Source organism: Giraffa tippelskirchi, chromosome 3 (assembly GCF_054371585.1).
Source record: "Giraffa tippelskirchi isolate mGirTip1 chromosome 3, T2T-mGirTip1v1.2.pri, whole genome shotgun sequence".
NCBI classification, from domain to species: domain Eukaryota; kingdom Metazoa; phylum Chordata; class Mammalia; order Artiodactyla; family Giraffidae; genus Giraffa; species Giraffa tippelskirchi.
Window position 1 is genome coordinate 90,452,533 of NC_137277.1, and position 18,788 is coordinate 90,471,320.

Below are 18,788 nucleotides of genomic sequence, written 5' to 3' on the forward strand. Positions count from 1 at the left end.
ACAACAACAACAAAGTGGAATCACATGGCATCAGCAGTGAAACTTTACTTGTGGGTCATCAGCATGAGTCGCTGAAATATTTTGCTTGCTGCTTCTTGCTGAAGCTTTCAACCTCGGCTTAAATCAAAGGAACTGAAGAGAGCTCAAGCATTCTTGTTTTATTTGTTTTAACTCTTAGCTTTCATTGTCTGACAGAAGATGTGAGAAAACAAGTCACTGTTATTCTCTGTACAAAATAACTTTTGAAATATTACGTATCTTTAGATAGCCTAGTACAGGTAATACATCTTAATTAATTTGGGTTTTGTTTTTTTTTTCCAGCTTCTTTAACATGTACAACAAACCACATTCTATTCAAGTGTTTAAAAACCTAGACCAAATCAAGTTAATACTTTCTGGTGTTTAATTAAGCAAAAACAAGCAAAGAAAAAAAAAGCTATATTTTAAAGGAAACATATTAGGTTAAGGAAAATTACTTAAATACATTAGCTGTTCATCCTTATTTCCTGTGGATTCCCATGTTTTTCTTTCTCCCTGAGATATTCTCTTGGCAGCAAATACAGAATCTCAAGATCTGTACTCACTGTAGACATCTGGATTTCTTATATCTTTGTCAGGGGCATTTTACTCTCTTAATTAGGACCAGGGCTTCAGTGGCTGCTGGCTAAAAATCAAGCCCAGTATAGCTTCTCACACAGTGTGAGGAAAAGGGGGAGGGTGGAATGGGCCTTTAGTCCTCATTAGATGCCTGATATATTTTATTTGTACATTTTGCAGAAACTGCTTGGCAAGTGTGGTAATGCCACTGTGGCCACATTTGCTAACTGGAGAATGTGAAAGGGTAATCCTATAAATGCAGGGTCTCTGGAGAATTTGCCAAACTGGAAGTTTAATCCCATTGTCTTTCTAATCCTAAAGGCATAAAAAGACACTGTCTCAAATTGTGGTCTCCAGATACCAACGTGACTTATCACTATCAAATGTCAGATATGAATGAATCACAAAAGTCAACCTTGTCTTAAGGGTGAAGACCTTGAGTGGATCCATATTGTGTTCTAACCCTGGATAGAGGACATTGCTCTGCAGTAATTTTTGAAACGCTTTTCAAAAAAGCTGTTCAAGGAGGTTCTGAGTATCACAAAGGTATAAAGTTGACCCTTGAAAAATTCAAGGGTGAGGGATGCTAACCCTCGGGTAAAATCCAAAATCCATGTATTGCTACCTCTGCCTCAGAAACAAAGGAAATGTTAAAAACAATTGGATTCAATGAATCAGGATTCAAACCCTAGTGCTTGTGATTTCAAATATAATGATCTCTAATTGAACACAAACTTTTCTACACAGTTAAAGATCTGTAAAATGAAAATACACTATATTTACCGAAAAACACCCACATGTAAGTGAACCCATACAGTTCAAACCCTTGTTGCTCAAGGCTCAAATGTATTGATATATCAAGTTGATATTCTTGGTAAATAAATGACAGAATTTAGGCAGTGGCAGAGTTTCTTGCATAAAAAAAGATTTCAATGTTTAGTCACTTCATCACTACATTTTACAGGGAGAAAGTCTGTAGAGAGACGAACCACTGTGACTCAAGTAAAAGAACCGAGGGTATCTACAACTAGAACTCAGGTCTCTGTTTTTATCAAGAGCCTTCTCATTTTCTAGAAAAGAGACCACATTATGCCTTTCAAGGATGGACAAGTCAGGGTAAGTTCGTCTTTTTCTGTCTTCCTGCCTTATGCACTTACAAAGGATGTTCACTAAGAAGATAACATCATTATTCAGACAGGGCTGAATCTCTCTAGAGAAAAAAATCTAGGCTTCACCTGAGTGGTATCTATTTATTGACTTTAAGTTTTCCACTGTGGGCACAAGTGTTTATATGAAAGATCGTTACACTAAGTCATTATACAAAATGGCGGCTTCTTGTAGTCTGAGAAGTTATAACGGTTGATCCTATGACCACAAGAACACCATTGCCCTGAACTGATTCCCACCCCCTCTTTTTTTTTCAGTTCTGACCTGTATTAGAGGGTATTTTTGAAATGGTGACCAGCCCAGCACACCCTAATTTGTCTGGCAAAGTTCTCATTTTAGTTAATAATCCACTCTACAATAGAGTTCAGCTCTTCACTGATACAGAAGTCCAACACTGAACTTGTTTTGTTAAAAATTCTAATTTCATCCTTATAGTCTAAATTTCAATGCTGGAAGTAGTCTTAAAAGATGATTTAAGACAATCATCTACCCAAGGGATAAATCACATATTAGATATGAATATATCTTAGGAACTCCAGGAAGAACTTCCAGAATCCCTTGGGAATTTGTACTAAAATCTGATCATGTTCATTTAAAGATGTCATATTTCATGTACAGACTAGCTGTTTCTATAATTCCAGCACCTGTCTTACAGTTTTACACCAGGACTTGGGTGAGGGGGTGTGCGGTGTTGTGGGAGAGTCATATCAATTCTCTTTTAGAGTACTTATGTGAGGGTAAATCAGTAACTGTCAGCTTTCCTTTCCCCAGATTAAGACATGGTCTTTTCAATGGTGGGGAGAAAGAAGAGCTTACATCACACATTGTTGTTCCATTATTGCCCAGAATTACTTTTCCATGAGCAAATCAGGAAATAGCTCCTTTTGGGTAGCAGTTTTCTTCTGACTCATTGGCACTGAAATATCTGCAGTATCTTTCTTAAATGTAGTTTGTGTGTGTGTGTGTGTGTGTGTGTGTGTGTGTGTGTGTGTGTGTGTGTGTGTGTGTGCACGTGCACACTCTCAGTCATGTACAACTCTTTGCAACCCCATGGACTATAGCCCACCAGGTGCCTCTGTCCATGGGATTCTCCACTGGAGTGGATTGCCCTTTCCTTCTCCAGGGGAGCTTCCCGACCCAGGGATCAAACCTGCATAATTTAAGGACCTGGATTTCCTTAAGAGCTTCTCTGTATGATCTACAACAGTCACTGGCACCTCTGTTCTTGTTTTTGTGAAATTAATTTCCGAGTCTGGGAGTTTTGAGCTCACCACCTTGCAAGGAGAGATGGCCACTGCCATACAGCTTAGGCTCTGAGCTGCGGGCTTGGAGAAAGCTGTACTTCACAAGGACAAAGAAGCCAAGGAGGGGAAGGGGGGCATGTTTATTTTCACTTTTCTCAGATAACAGTGGGAATGCATCTAAACTCTGGCAGGAGACCATTAGGTGCCAAACTTCCACTGTCATTTGCATAATGTGTAATCTAAGGTGTTGATTCATCTCAGATAGACAGGCATGCTTAGTGAGGGGAGGTGAAATTACCCATCACCCCTCTGTTTGCCCTTTAAGAAACTAATCACATTCCTCCTCTCCATCAATTCCACAGAGGCAGGGACCTTTCTGCTCCACTGAACTTGCTTCCTGTCTCTACTTAGCAAACTGACTAAGGCTGCTAGCTGTTTCCTGCTGCTGTCTCTGATGCCGTGAGTGCTCTGCTGCTCCGACCCAAAGGAAAGGAACAAAACCGTCATTAGTGCAACTGGGTGTTTGGTGTGCATTTTGGTTTTTTACTTTATTTTGTAAAATTGCATCCCATCCTGAAATGGGACTTACCTTTTGAAAACTGAAGTATACACATTCAGAAAGTGTTGTGCTGTTAAAATGGAACCACTTGATGTTAATATAATTACAGAATAACTGATTCTAATAGACTGTTTTTTGCAGTGGGCATTTGGCATAGAATTTTGGTTTTAGAGATCAGATATACCCACTGCAGTATTCTTGCCTGGACAATCCCATAGACAGAGGAGCCTGGCAGGCTATAGTCCATAGGGCCACAAAGAGTCGGACACGAGTGAAGTGACTTAGCATGTGTGTGTGTGTTTGTGTGTTTATGTAGTAGCAAATGCCTTTATTTTAACAAATGAATCCTCTCATTTTTACAAAATTCCTTTCATTAAATATTTAGTGAGACTTGTACTTTTAAACATACAGTGGTCAAAAGGGAGACTTTTATAGCTCTGACTTTTGCAACACTGTCTTAACTCGTCTGTCCTATTTCCACTATACAGTAATGATGTTTAGTACCCTTGGTGACCAAGGGTAACATGCTTCTGTATCCCTTCTACCATAAACAAACTCTAAACATTTATACAAACATTATAAATATTTCATAAACATTTTTTCTAATTCTCAAACATTTAAGAGGCATTTCTAATTGCTTTTGGTTGAATCGTATGAAAATGCCAGATATGTAGCTTAAAAATGATTGGACATCAGCAGCTTCATATGGCTCAGTCCCACAGCTCATGATTCAAACTCAAGTCAGGAAGGATCTCAAGCTAGCATTTCTTCCACTATGCCACGCTGCTGCCTTGTTTATTTATATTCTAGGTTGCTTCAAGCATGTAGTCTAATACATATTTTATATTCCATATAACATTTGGATAATAAATATTTGTTGATTGGCTTTTAAAAAACAGACTTAGAGGAAGTATAGATCTATGTTTTATAACCATTCAGCAAAGTGTTAGGTCTCAGTTTTTAGCCACTGTAAAGCTGGTAGTTATCAAGAACTATTAGATATGATCTCTTAAGTCATTAATTCTCTACTGTCTACATATGGTACAGTTTCCCCAAGTCCAAATAGCTATCACTAGTAATGGGCTCTTCATGAAGCAGGTGGAATCCTGCATCCCTGACCTCTCCTCTTGTGTTTTCTCCTGCCAGCAAGGCTTAGCAATTTCACAGGTTTTATGAAATAACTGAGAAAGACTTAGATAATCTTCAAAATATCCTTCGCCTTTCTTTCTCACTCTATTAACATCTCCTTTCCACACTTTCATTTTCTTTCTTCTCTAACACTCTCTCTTTTCTAGAGATAATCCTCTCATTTTTTGGCCACAGGTGTTTAGCTCACATCCTTATGTTGACCATTTTAAGCACAGATCTGTACATCTTAGAACTCAAGTGGCTGTCATAGTATGTCCGAAAGATGAATTTTGAGAGCAAATCATTGACTGCACAATTTATAGTGTAATTACACAGTAATTACTCAGTTTGCTTGTGAACACTGAATTCTCTCCATGGGTTTTAAACAGATGTCACAGCAGATGCACCACACTGAAAGGAGAATTTCTATTAACTGCAACAGTAGTTGGGCAGATTATCTTCAATGGTGCTGCATTAAATTGGTAACAGAGGGCACTGGTAGGAAGGAGGATTCAGACTTCAGACAGGAGAGGGACAGAAGTTGCCAAACATGAGAAAGTTTCTCTGAGTAAGTGTATCAAATATAGCAGCAGCATTTCAAAGGATTGATGAATATGTGGCTTTGGGATTATGTAACAGTTATTGATAGTAATGATGGAATTTTGGAGAGAACTTCCCAGTGTACAAAATTATTTCTACCTATGTTACCTCATTTGATTATCACCAGAATCCAGGATGTAGGTACAGTGTCCTGGGGCTCAGAGGTCACCCAGGTTCTTACAAGGGATGTGAAATGGAGCCCAAACAAGAGCCCAGGCTGCCTGACTACCAAGCTACTTCTCTTAGCATCACACCACTGCTTCTTCAAGCATATAGTTCAGTCAGTCAATCAACTGGACTGTGCACGTGTTTTTAATCAAACTGGCTGATCTTTTTGATTTGTGAGTTTAAAGTCAAAGTGATTATAAATCAGTTGTTTGTGAAAATACAGATTAAGAAGCCCTTGTTTATTTTTATATCAGTCTCTTGGTTTTGGTAGTGTTTATTTTCAAACAGCTACAGTTTGAAATCAATTTTTTGTGCAACACAGGAGATTGCCAGTCATCCATTCTTCTTTTCAACTGATTTCATAGTCATCCAGCAGAATCACCACTGGTAGCATCATCTTCAAATACTGTGTGTAGAACAATGCACTACCTTGTTACTGATGCTTTTACAGTGTGGGCGAGTTTGAAATAAAAGAACGTACAAACTCCTCAGTGATAACATTTCACTGATAGATAGGAAAAACTTGAATGTGTCCCTGAGTTTCCTCTCTGACCAACACTTTTATGTTTTTTAAGCATGAACTGATCCCTATTCCATCTCATTCCAGCTAAATATCTTTCCTTATTCAAATCCGGACAACGGAATGTTTGCTCAACAGCCTGCCCACTACTGACCCCTGCTCCCTGGTGCGTGAAAAGGTCTCATTAAGTTTCTTAGTAAGGCTCAACATTCAGGAGGCAGCTCAAGGAGGGAGGGCTCCAGAGAATTTACTTTTCTGAGTCCTTGAAGGCATCTCCCTGGGGCATGATTCCCAGAAACAGGTGGTGACTGGTGAGAGTGACAGGGAAATGATCTGATTGTCTGTCAATAGGACTCCCACACACATGTCAGCTCTGGGCTGGGAAAAGCTGCTTCTTCTCTTTCTCCTTTAAAAAAAAAATTGTCAGTGCTCTCCAGAGATTTCTTTCCCTTTTTCTCGCCTCCCCAAAGACTCTGTGGTGCTTGCAGCCCCTTCTTCTGCCTCCTTCATTTTCTCACCGGAATGATGGCTGCCCTACCCTCACTGTGCTGTCTCCCAGCTCACCTCTCACCCCACTCTCCTCTCTTCTTCTGGGGATTTATACCCACCTTTGGAACATTTTCCCTCCTAGGGATCCTCTTGCCAACATTTTCTGTCCTGTTCTCGTACCTTCCTCCTGAAACCAAGCAGGACCCTGTGGGGCTCCTGGCCACAGAGGCTTTTCTGCTCTCCACACCCACTATTTCTTGTCTGTAGGGAATAGACTACAGCCTCCATGACCTTCCATTAATCCCAAAGGAAAGATTTAAAGAACTGCTGTTAATCAGAGAAGGGACAGGATGCTGAGACAAGGGAGGAGCAGCCAAGAAACAATAGTGCAGCCTTGGGACAGGGTCCTGGTTCCACCTCAAGTTCAGTTCAGTTCAGTCGCTCAGTCATGTCTGGCTCTTTGAGACCCTATGGACTGCAGCATGCCAGGCCTCCCTGTCCATCACCAACTCCACCTCAAGAGATACACATAAAATCCGCAACAAATGGAAGATGTTAGCATTCCAGAGAAGATTACAATTTGATAATCTAAAGAAGCTCATCAGGAGATCACCTGAGGCAAGATTAAAGAACCAGAGCAGCTCTTAAAGAAACCACCTGAAGCTACAGAAGCAGAAGATACTAAGAAGAGGTGGCAAGAATACACAGAAGAACTATATAAAAAAGATCTTCATGACCCAGATAACCACGATAGTATGATCACTCACCTAGAGCCAGACATCCTGGAATGCAAAGTCAAGTGGGCCTTATGAAGCATCACTATGAACAAAGCTAGTGGAGGTGATGGAATTCCAGTTGAGCTATTTCAAATCCTCAAAGATGATGCTGTGAAAGTGCTGCACTCAATACGCCAGCAAATTTGGAAAACTCAGCAGTGGCCACAGGACTGGAAAAGGTCCGTTTTCATTCCAATCCCAAAGAAAGGCAATGCCAAAGAATGCTCAAACTACTGGACAATTGTACTCATCTCATACGCTAGCAAAGTAATGCTTAAAATTCTCCAAGCCAGGTTTCAACAGTTCGTGAACCATAAACTTCCAGATGTTCAAGCTGGATTTAGAAAAGGCAGAGGAAACCAGAGATCAAATTGTCAACATCCATTGGATCATTGAAAAAGCAACAGAGTTCCAGAAAAACATCTACTTCCGCTTTATTGATTACGCCAAAGCCTTTGACTGTATGGATCACAACAAACTGTGGAAAATTCTGAAAGAGATGGGAATACCAGACCACCTTACCTGCCTCCTGAGAAATCTGTATGCAGGTCAAGAAGCAACAGCTAGAATATGAAACAACAGACTGGTTCCAAATTGGGAAAGGAGTACATCAAGGCTGTATACTGTCACCCTGATTATTTAACTTATACGCAGAGTACATCATAAGAAATGCAGGGCTGGATGAAGCGTGAGCTGGAATCAAGATTACCAGGAGAAATATCAATAACCTCAGATATGCAGATGACACCACCCTTATGGCAGAAAGTGAAGAAGAACTAAAGAGCCTCTTGATGAAAGTGAAAGAGGACAGTGAAAAAGTTGACTTAAAACTCAATATTCAGAAAACAAAGATCATGGCATCTGGTCCCATCACTTCATGGCAAATAGATGGGGAAACAGTGGAAACAGTGTCAGACTTTATTTTTTGGGGCTCCAAAATCACTGCAGATGGTGACTCCAGCCATGAAATTAAAAGACGCTTGCTCCTTGGAAGAAAAGCTATGACAAATCTAGACAACATATTAAAAAGCAGAGACATTACTTTGCTGACAAAGGTCCGTCTAATCAAAGCTATGGTTTTTCCAGTAGTCACGTATGGATGTGAGAGTTGGACTCTAAAGAAAGTTGAGTGCTGAAGAATTGATGCTTTTGAACTGTGGTGTTGGAGAAGACTTTTGAGAATCCCTTGGACTGCAAGAAGATCCAATCAGTCCACCCTAAAGGAAGTCAGCCCTGAATATTCATAGGAAGGACTGATGCTGAAGCTGTAAGTCCAATACTGAGGCCACCTGATGTGAAGAACTGAGTCATTGGAAAAGACCTTGATGCTGAGAAAGATTGAAGCAGGAGGAGAAGGGGACGACAGGATGAGACGGCTGGATGGCATCACCAACTATACAGACATGAGTTTCAGTAAACTCCAGGAGCTGGTGATGGACAGGGAAGCCTGGTGTGCTGCAGTCCATGGGGTTTCAAAGTTTAACATGACTGAGCGAATGAACTGAACAAAATAAGAGACTCAGTAAAAGATGGTTATTATCTTGCTGATATTTAAGATACAAACTGACTCCAATAATTGAATTGAGTTCAACCCAGGGAGCAAAATTCAGTTTTGATAGAAGCAGCATTGTATTCTTGGTAAAAAGGTTCTTCATGTCATCATATAAAGATTGTGGCAGTCGTTTGCGAGGGATGTCACAGGAAATTTATAATAATAGTCACCAGGTGCTGAAATTTGAGGATGATGATTTTGGAGACAGGCAAGTGTAAATGTAAAGACGTGGATTTCAGTCCTAGCCATGTATTAGTCTTGGAAACACTGTATAACCTCCAGAGTTTGTTTTGTAATCTGCAAGATGAAGATTCTCTAGAACTCACTGTGCAGGGTTGTTCCTAGCTCAATTAAGATCATGTATGCAAAGCTCATGGCACAGAAATTAGCATGCAGTAAGCACTCAATGAAGGCTCCCCATTACTGGGGTTCCACTTTTCAAATTGGAGCAGGTTCAAATGTATTCTTACAAAAATATTGATTTTACTCACTTGCCGTCTGATTTACTTTCCTGCAAGGGGTGTGGGCCTGGATGGGAGTGGAGTCTGAGGGAGAACGGATACGTGTATATGTATGGCTGAGTCCCTTTTCAGTTCACCTAAAATCATCACAACAGTTATGTTGTGCAGTTAATCAGCTACACCCCAATACAAAATAGAAAGTTTTTTTTTTTAAAAAAAAGAAGAAAGAGATGTGGCTGGACTATCTTGTTGGGAGTATGTGATGCATGAGAGATTCATCTCCTGTGTGGACTGTAATAGGAAATATATCAGGAACCATTACGGTGGCTTTCACATCAACCATATGACCACTGCCTATCATATTTCTGGCCATTTCCAATGCCTATAGACCACCTGGTTTACAGGGTGGTGTTCATTAATTTATAAGGCAGTTTGTCATGTGCTAGACTTATTTCACTAGGGTCCAAGGGATATTTTGTACTATTAGGAAAGACATGAAAAGCGATTTGTTGGATCTCAGATAGCTTTTATTGGTGAAGGAGGATTTGTTGACCATTTCATGTTATAGGGCCTTCCCCAAATCCTGGAAGTAAACGGTTTATGCTAATTTATTTGTCTAACATCTATAGAGGAGTACTTTTTGGCTCTGGGCTGGACGTCAGGGAGCCAGAGGTATGCTGGACATGTCACAGGCTGTGAGAAAGCAGGGGGCCTTGCACACAGAAAATAAGTATTGAGGTGACTGGGAAAGAAGTTCTTCATCATAAATGTAGCAGAGAGTTAAGAGTAAGCTACGCTCGGAGGGCAGGGGAAGGAGCATCCACTCTAGGCTGTGACACCTTTGCTGCCTGGAGAAGTCTTTTCTGTCCTCAGGAATCCCTGTGTGCTGTCTCTCCAGGGCTCAGTGAAATCCACGGGGAATAACTGTCACAGTCTCAGGATGGGGCAACCTTGTGATGTGGCCAGTCCTAACCCAGCTTCCACCCTTGGGGACTTCTTTTTTTTTCCTTATTTTTTAACCTAGGGATTGTGTAATTTCCTGATTTCCATTCCAGTCTGCTCAGTGGCTAAGGCACAGCTTGAGAAGGACTCTGGTTATAGTGCATCCAGAGCCATTAACAAACACAGCATCAGGAAAGCCAACTCCTGCACAGCAGCCCTGCAGAGAAGAGGAAGGGTCAGGTCTGTGGCCAGAGAGAGGGCAGGGCGAGTGTTATTTGCATAGCACAAGCCTGGCTCCCTGCTCCTTAGCCCCGCTCTGGGTATGGGTGGGTGGGTAGGCGTTGCCTGCTTCCTGTTGCTCTTCACTCTCACTGAGGTACCTTCGAGGCCAATCCAGCTAGCTGGTCAGGGGGCACTGAGAGGGCCTGGTCCAGGATCACAGTGGCTGAGGAGCTTGTCAGATTCTCCACTGACCCTGTGTCAGCCTTTAGGAGTCGAAGCACGACACTGTGACTAAATCAACCGTCTCACTTCCTGCTTCCTCAAAGTTGTCATCTGTGCTATTCCATGTACCTCACTCTGTGGAGCCTCGTTTCCTCAACTGTCAGGTGAATGAGCAAACACCTACCTGAAGGACCACCTTGAGCAATAAATGAGATCACCTGTGAGGCACCTGGCATGGGGAAGATGTACAAACTGTGCTGGTGTCTGAGCCTTGGCCTCTGTGCATTTTATCACACTGGTGTCCCTGGGGCCGGGGGTTGTGCCTCTGAATGTGAAGTGTGATTGTTATGGTGGGGAGGACACTTGGTAGACCACAGTACAAAACTGTGTGCTTTATTGACCAATATTCCTGTGTGCTACTGGCATCCCTGACTCTCACCCTATCCCTCAACTACATCCCTTCTCTGGGCCTCATTTAGTACCAGACCAGTGCCTCATTCCTCACCTTCACCTCACTCCTGACAGGGCATCTCCTAATCAGCTTCCTTAAGGTTCTGTGAGGGTCTGGGACTCAGAGACCTCCACAGGGGCAGAGAGAGGTGATAGCCACTGAGCTAAAGTGTAGGTACCCAGTGTCTCCTGGGTCTCCTCTTCCTCAACTCTGACTCAGCTTCCTGGGGAGTTGTTCTGGAAGACATCCATCAGAAGCCAAAGGACACTGGCTCCTGCCCTTCCTATCAGTTCTTCTTCCTGGGGCTTGGGAGGCCTGAAGGGAAACCTTACTGGTTTTCAGGCATGAGCAGACCATGCTGTGAGCCCTGGAGGGCAGAGTGGTAGAGTGGAGAGAGCATGAGCCTGGGAGTCGAGGGACAACCCACTCCCAGGCGTGCCCAAGGCCATTCTAAACATGGCACGTGACTGAGAAATCGAACCAGATGCAGATGGACCTGCAACTCTGCCCAGATGAAGAATGTTCAAAAAAGCCCATCTTGAGGGAAATCGCAGGGTGCCCATCTTTAAGTAAAAGGAAGCGCCTAAATTAATGCCTTAGCTTGCAGGACTGAAAGAGAAGGAATCATAGGGTAATAAATAATAGAGTTTAGCTCTGAGTTAGTCATGGTCCAAGATCTTTATCAGCATTTCATTTAAAAAGAAAAATAAAACAATTGCCAACCTCACAGTGAATACTGAATTGTTGTTTAGTTGCTCAGTCATGTCCAACTCTTTGCAACCCCATGGACGGTAGCCTATCAGGTACCTGTGTCCATGGGATTTTCCAGGCAAGAACGCTGGAGTGGGTTATCATTTCCTTCTTCAGTGGATCCTTCCTGACCCAGGGATTGAACTGAATCTACTGCATTGGCAGGCAGATTCTTTACTGATAAGCCATTAAGGAAGCCCTAGATACTGAATTACAAGCTGGATAATACATCAAACAACTTAGCAATGTCTACAGAGGTTAGAGAGTGGATCCAAGTGCTACTGCACAGACCCTCTGCACAAGCCCAGGACAAAGACAGAGGAGCAAATGCACAGTCAGCATTTCTCCAGTTGGTATAGGTCAAGGGCACTGTACTTCCTGAACTACCGCCCTGAGTCAGGCAAAGAAAAGGGGTAGACTGTCATTCAGAAGCAGAAATGAAAAGGGTATCCCAAGAGAAAAATTATTTATGGTGTACTCTGAATATTGTCTTCTACTGGCAGCCTGTCTCTAGAAAACTACTCTGAACCATAGTAGAGAAAAAATAGAACACAAACTTTAAAATTAATATTTATTTATGAGCTTCCCTGGTGGCTCAGTGGTAAAGAATCTGCCTGCCAATGCAGGAGATACAGGTTCGATCCCTGATCTGGGAAGATCCTACATTATGTGCAGAGACTAAGCCTGTGAGCCACAACTATTGAACCTGTGCTCTAGAGCCCGGGAGCCACAACTCCTGAAGCCCATGCACCCTAGAACCCATGCTCTGCAATAAAGAAGCCACTGCAATGAGAAGCCTGTGCACCGCAACTAGAGAGTAACCTCCACTTGCTGAAACTAGAGGAAAGCCTGCACAGCAACGAAGACCCAGAACAGCCAAAAATTATTAATTTTTTTTAAAAAATTAATATTTATTTAAAGCAAGGAGATCAAGGATTTGGGAAATATCTTCAGGGTCCCAGGCATGAGTAGGCACGAGTAGGCACAAGGTCTGGAGGAGAGTGAACAGCAGGGGAACCCCAGGTGTGAGTAACAAGAAGGGCCCTGCTGTCCTTTCTCCTCCCCCTTGTTCTTTCCCTCCCCTGGCCTTCCCATCTGCCATCTTCAATTTCCCCAGCTCCTTCCTAGCTTCCAGGAGCCTCCTCAGTCCTGCTCAATCAAATGAAGGCAACGTCCCATTAGACCCTGCGTAGTTTATCTGAGGAGGAATCTACCTCAAGCTAATGGAGGCTGATACTGGTAGTGCTTTAGGTAACAGTTATATTTCAACAGGAAGTTCTTAAGAGTCTTATCTGAAAAGAGTGAAGGGGATGCTTATTTCACAAGTTCACATGCCATTCACATGTCGGGTATCTTCACATGGAGGAAAAAGGATGGTTAAGTTCCAGATTTCCCGAAATCACTGCAGGGGGACTGCTGCCTCCTCCCACTGTAGATCAGGCCCTCATCTAAGATGAGGTCAGGTATTTCTATCGCCTTCCTTGACATTGTTGTCTGCTCATGATGCTTTCTGTCACTTCGCAGGGAAAAGATCAGGTCTGCCTTAAACACAAGAGCAAATGTTTATCGAGCACTCACCATGTTCAGTCAGTTTTTTTAATCCCTTTATGTTTGTTACCTGATCTAGTTTTTCAATCAACAAAGGTGGGTTATTCTGTGCCCATTTTAAAGATGAGGCACTGAATCATTGAGTAATTTGCCTATGGTCTCAGGGTAAGTAAAAGGCAAAGTTAGGTTTCAAACCTAGCTGTCTGGCCCCTGGGCTCAGACTGTAAATCATGATGTAGATTGTATTCCCAGCAGCTAGTATAGAGCCTGTGAATCAATCACTATTTCTGCTTGTCTTTGTATATCCCTGTGATGGTTAATTTTATGGGTCAACTTGGCTGGACTGTGGTGCCCAGATATTTGGTGAAACATTATTCTGGATGTTCCCATGAGAGCATTTGGATGTGATTTACATTTAAATCAGTGGACTTTGAGTGAAGCAGAATGTTGGCCATAACAGGGGTGTTGGGAGGTGGGGGTGGGGGGAGGTTCATTCAATTCAGTGAAGTCCTGAATAGAATAAAAGGCTGATCTTCCTCAAGCCAGAGGGAATTCTCTAGCACTGCTTTTGGACTTCATCTGCACTGTTGACTGATCCTGGGTCTGATTTTTCAGACTCAAACTGCAACTCTTTCTTGAGTTTCCATCCTGCTGGCCTCCTCTATCAGATTTTTGGACTTATAAAGCTTCCACAATCACTTAAGCCAATACCTAATAATGCTCTTCTAATACATACACATCTCTGCTTAACTTGATAACTAGTTCCTTCAGGCTAGGTCCCAGGCCCTCTTTTATTCTTCTCAGTTTAAGTTTTGCCCATTTTCTAAGCAAATTCTCCGGTCCTTGGTCTCAGTTGCTATTCCAATAACTTTTATTCATTCCAATAACCTTTATATTCACACTCTAGCTCAGATGTATCTATGGAGCTCCAGACCAATATATCCAACTGTGTATTTGACCTATTTTCTTGGATATCTGGGAGGCACCTGAATGCAGCATGGACAAAGGTAAATTCATGCCCTAGCAACCCTGATTCTCTTTTAGGGTTCCCTATTTCTATGAAATGTGCTTGTAGCTACCTGGAACACCAGGAACCATTGTTAACAGCTGTCTTCTTCTCATTTCTATCCCTAATCATCACCATGTTCTGCCAATGTCACTTCAGACATTTCTCATATTTTATGACTTCTCTCCATCTCCACTACCACCACCATTCCCAACATATGGGTATTTCTTATCTTGACTCTCCTATGGTAACTTTTCAAGTGGTCTACCTATGCATTCCAGCCATAGTGATGTTTCTAAAAAAACACAGATGATCATATTCTTTGCCACTATGTGTTTGAAACCATTCAGTGACTTTTTACACTAGGAAGAAGGCCAAAGTCTTAGCATGGCTACGGGGCGGTCCCAAGGCTCTGCATGGTCTCATCCTGCCACATTTTCCCCCTTGATCTCTCTACTCCTCTAGTCTTACTTTCTCATTTCCCAAAAAAATGCTTCCTCATATCACTGGTCCTTTGCATATACTGTTTCTTTTTTTTAAAATGTGGAGCATTATTCCCAACCTCTCAACTCTCATATCAGAAGTCACTACAAAGGGGAAATTATATTCCACATAGTCTCTTTCAGGTAGATTTTTTGTTGTTGTTGTACAATCTTATGAAATTAATCTAAATTAATAAGAATAATAATAGCTAGGATTTATTGAGTGCTGATCAAGTTCAAGTGTGAAGCACAGTGTTAAAAATTTTATAATCATTATATTTAAATCATTATCTAATTAAAAATACAACACAATTGTGAAGTAGATAATATTATTATTTACTTTTATAGATGAAGAACCTGAAAACCCGGGTGAGAAGATGAATGCACCTTTGGTAATCTGATGACTTGCTGGATAGGTGGAGTATATATTTGGAGTGAGCTGGGACTAGATCTGTGATTGATCAGTACTGTTATCGGACTGCCTGGCGTGTAGAATATGTCCAATACCTACTTGCTGATTGAAAGAATGATGAATATTTGAATGAGTAATGAACTAGGACACATTTTAATATGGAAACTAACTGGGTATCCCTTTCATTCTGTACCCTAAATTAATTGCCTATAAGGTTATTTTCAAAATTCTAGTCGGTTGCTTGCCAATGAGAAAAAGGCATTCCCAATACTAGAAATGATTTAGAGACCCTCCATTCTTCATTTTGATGACCATCTGCTCCATTTCCAAATAAGACTCCCAGTGAAGGGTGATTTTTTTGTTGTTGCTATTGGTCCTGTCATTTTGGGGCTTCTGAAATAGAGGGAGTCACAAAGATATGCACAAACGTGTGCACACTATATTAGGTATGTCCAAACTAGCTGCTATAACGAATAAACTCTAAATTTCCAACCTTAACACAATAGATGGTTATTTCTTGTTCAACCTAGTGAGGCTGTTCCTGTTTGGCCAGACAGCTTTCTACCTAGTGATCTAGGAGCCCTGACTCTCTCCATCCTTGAGGGCATCAGACTTTTCTCATGCAGATGTCAAGAGGGGAGGGCAAGCATGGAGCAACCTACCTCCTAAAAATTCTGGACCCAAAAGGAAACATGTCACTTCATTTGTTTTCCACTGTGAGAAATTCATCATCTGATCACACCCAACTCTAAGGCAGGCAAGGACATGCTGCTGAGTTATATGCCCAAGAAAAAGAGAGGAAACATATTTGAGTAAGTTACTAGCCATCACTGCCCTATTTCTACCCCTATAATACAAAACAGAGAGATGCTATAGGATTAATACCCTAGAGTATGGAAGGCAAAACTTAATTTTAATGATGGATATCTGGAAAGACTCGCGAAGAAGGGGATTTTGGATAGATCTTGAAGAATGGGTAACTTTTTAATAGAAGGAGATCCTAACAGGCATAACTGACTCTGGTACCAAAAATGATGAGGTTTGAAGTCAAGAGGGAGTAGGCAATGAGAAAAAATCTCAGAGTCAAGTAGAAATTATTTTAATAATCTCTTTTTCCTGAACTTCTCTATAACTAATTAAATAACAAACAGAATTACCCCCTCCACCATGAGTATCTTAGGCCCTAAGGCGAAGATATGAAATAATTAGAGGGTGTGCTGTGTAAGAATTTTAATGTCATGGAAAACTTCTATTTTCAAGATGGCACTAATTATACAGGATGAGGCGAAACAAAGGGAAGATGTACAATTAGCAGAGCACAGCTTTTACAACCAGCTCTGTTTAGAGGCTCTTCTAGATATGTAATAAGTTGAGAGTGATCAAGTATTTATCTTTTAGAGGACAGCTCTGGAGATTACAGAAATGCAGGACATGGCCATTTTTTTTTTTTTTTTTATAAATTTATTTATTTTAGTTGGGGGCTAATTACTTTACATTATTGTAATAGTTTTTGCCATACATTGACATGAATCAGCCATGGGTTTACATGTGTTCCCCTTCCCGGACCCCCCACCCACCTCCCTCCCCATCCCATCCTTCTGGATCATCCCATTGCCCCGGCCCTGAGCCCTTGTCACATGCATCGAACATGGAATGGTGCTCTGTTTCACATATGACAATACACAAGGACATGGCCATTTTATATTCAACCATGGTGATGGTATAGGGAGACTTTTGCATTCTAGACTTTTCCTCGCTAGTGGCAGAGATAAATAGAAGGGTCTTGGGAGGCAGAAGACTGTCCCTTCTTTGGTCTGCCAGTCATTGGCTGGGTGATCACAACTTTTCTAGGTTACTTCCTCTACGGTATGGGGATAGTAATATTACACATGAAAGCATTTGGCACTGAGACTGGACTATATTAAGGACCCCGTTTTTTTTTTTTGGACCCCGTTTTTATTATAGATCCATTTCCCTTCCCTCCTCTGATTTTTCCTTAAGCAGGATTTCATTCACCTCAATAAAAAAATCCTTAAGACTTTAAGGACTGTACAAGAATGACTGTAATATAAGATGGATGTACTTCCTCTAAATTGACCAAACTTCAATAAAGGCAGTTATAATATCAGTGGCTCTATCTGAGCAGTGTCAAGGATAAAGAAATATCTTAGTTGTCAAACCCCAGGAGGGTTGACTCAGCCCGTCTTTTCTTCCAAAGAAGATAAACTGCATCTCAGGCAATTTGCTTTTTACTAAGGGGTTCTCATTTTGGTTTCAAACAAGCTCTTCAGTGCAAAAGACAATCTCTCCTACATATACATTAAATGGACTGTGACGAGGCACCTGAAAATGTGGGCTTTTCCCTAGATTCTGTTGCTGGAATATTAGAAATGGATATGAAAACTGAGACCTTAAAAACTGTACGATATTACACATTATTCAAATGCAAAGTGCCGTGGGCTGCCCATCCCAAGTCTCAGCTCAGTTATGAATGGCCTACACACCCAAGTGCATCTCAGCATTGACTGAGAGGGTAGAGGCCCTCAGCTTCAGGGACTGCATTAGGATTGCATTATCATATCAATCACCCACATGCCAAGTTCTTGATAAAAATGATCATAATCCAGAAGTGAGAGAGAAAGTATGAGAGTTTGATTTGTGTAAGCAAATCAAAAGCATTTAGAGTCAAGCTACTTGATCTATCTTAAAGCACTGCCAGGAATATAAATACAAGAACAGCCTCAGAACCAGGACAGGCAAGAGTTGAGAGAGTACAAACTCTAAAGATTATTTGCTATTTTTTCCTGATTTACTCTAATCCAGCCATACTGGCCTTCATTCAATTCTGTGAATCAGCCAAGTTCAAGGCCTTCTGTCCTAAAGCCTCTGTAAATCATCCCTCTGCCTCTTCAGAAATGCCGTTTGTAATAGGCAGGATTGTTTCCCTTAAGCTGTGTTAACAAATGGCTTCCACATCTCAGTGGCTTAAGACAATACAGTCTGTTGTTTCCTCAAGCTACATGCTACACGTCTAGTGTGAGTTGGTTGAAGGAACTCTGTTCCTTGAAGTCACACAAGTTCTAAGCTAAGGGAGCAACCACATCTTGGAACACAACACTTGTTAGACTGCCTCAGGGAAAGGGATCTACAGAAGCAACACTTAGATGCTCCAATGTGGAAGTGACACATATTTCTGTGCACAACTGATGAGCCAGACCAGATCCCATGGTCCACGGAACTGCAGGCAGACTAAGGCAATGCAATCCTATCATGTGCCTGCAGAGGGAAGGGAATGTCTCTCTTGACTCACAACCTTCTGTGACCACTTCATGAAGCAGTTTCTTGCTCTCCACTGCCTTAGCGTCCCTTTTGTTTTCCATAATGCTTACCTCAATTTATAATTGCCTTATTTATTTACTTTCTGTTTTAGTTTTAGATGTTTTACCTCCATTGAACTACAAGATCTCTAAGAGGGGGACTTCCCTGGCAGTC

At 41.6% G+C, this 18,788-nt stretch overlaps 1 protein-coding gene across 9 annotated transcripts in view; it reads right to left on the bottom strand.

Annotated features, from left to right (window-relative positions):
* Positions 1 to 18,788, bottom strand: part of B3GALT1 (beta-1,3-galactosyltransferase 1) — a 609,729-nt gene that overhangs the window by 26,645 nt on the left and 564,296 nt on the right. The window contains exon 3 of one of the 9 annotated variants that reach the window (XM_081582623.1): positions 15,959 to 16,064. The exons of 7 other annotated variants lie outside the window; for them this stretch is intronic. The gene's annotated coding sequence lies outside the window, so the exon portion shown is untranslated. Of the gene's footprint in view, positions 1 to 15,958; positions 16,068 to 18,788 lie in introns of all 9 variants that reach the window. One more of the 9 variants, XM_081582627.1, reaches the window with a different exon arrangement.